This window comes from Belonocnema kinseyi, chromosome 1 (genome assembly GCF_010883055.1).
Source record: "Belonocnema kinseyi isolate 2016_QV_RU_SX_M_011 chromosome 1, B_treatae_v1, whole genome shotgun sequence".
NCBI classification, from domain to species: domain Eukaryota; kingdom Metazoa; phylum Arthropoda; class Insecta; order Hymenoptera; family Cynipidae; genus Belonocnema; species Belonocnema kinseyi.
This window is the reverse complement of record NC_046657.1, coordinates 86,172,031-86,172,703: the sequence shown is the minus strand read 5'-3', so window position 1 is coordinate 86,172,703 and position 673 is coordinate 86,172,031.

The window sequence follows — 673 nt, the reverse complement described above, 5'->3', positions numbered from 1 at the left end:
TTCGACGAATTTCTGATTGAAAAAAAAAACATTTTTTTAGATGCATGGAATTTGTTTACATAATTAAAAATTAATTAACTAATGTTACTAAATATTCCATTAGACGAACAATAATAATTTGCATAAAAATAGCATAAATGAAAATTATTTAAGCAAACTGAATTTGTTTAAACAATTAAAAATTAATTAACGTTGATAAATATTCCACTAAAGAAATATTAATGATTTTTAATAATTTAGAATAAAAAAGGAATAAAAAATTATTTAAACAAATGAAATTTATTTAAATAATTAAACATTAATTAACCACTGATAATAAATATTCCACTAGACCAAAATTAATAATTTTAAGCAAAAAAAGACGAGAATACAGTGTTAAAAAGGTCCATTTCATGAAGAATTGACATTTTTGGTTTTAGGGGTAGTTATCAGGGACTCTTAAGAGTGTATTAAGGGTGCCAAACCCATATTTATAATACCATAAAATTCTTCCTTGGATAATTCTCAACAGGCCCTCATACTTTACGTCACATTTCCCCAAATCTTAAAAAATTATTCCAAAAACTCAAAAAAGTGCATTTTACATGGGAAACATCAAGTCACAACCGGCACCTGTTAAAATCAAAATTAAAAAAAATGTAATTTCTTTTTTCGGATTTGGAATGAAATTGGG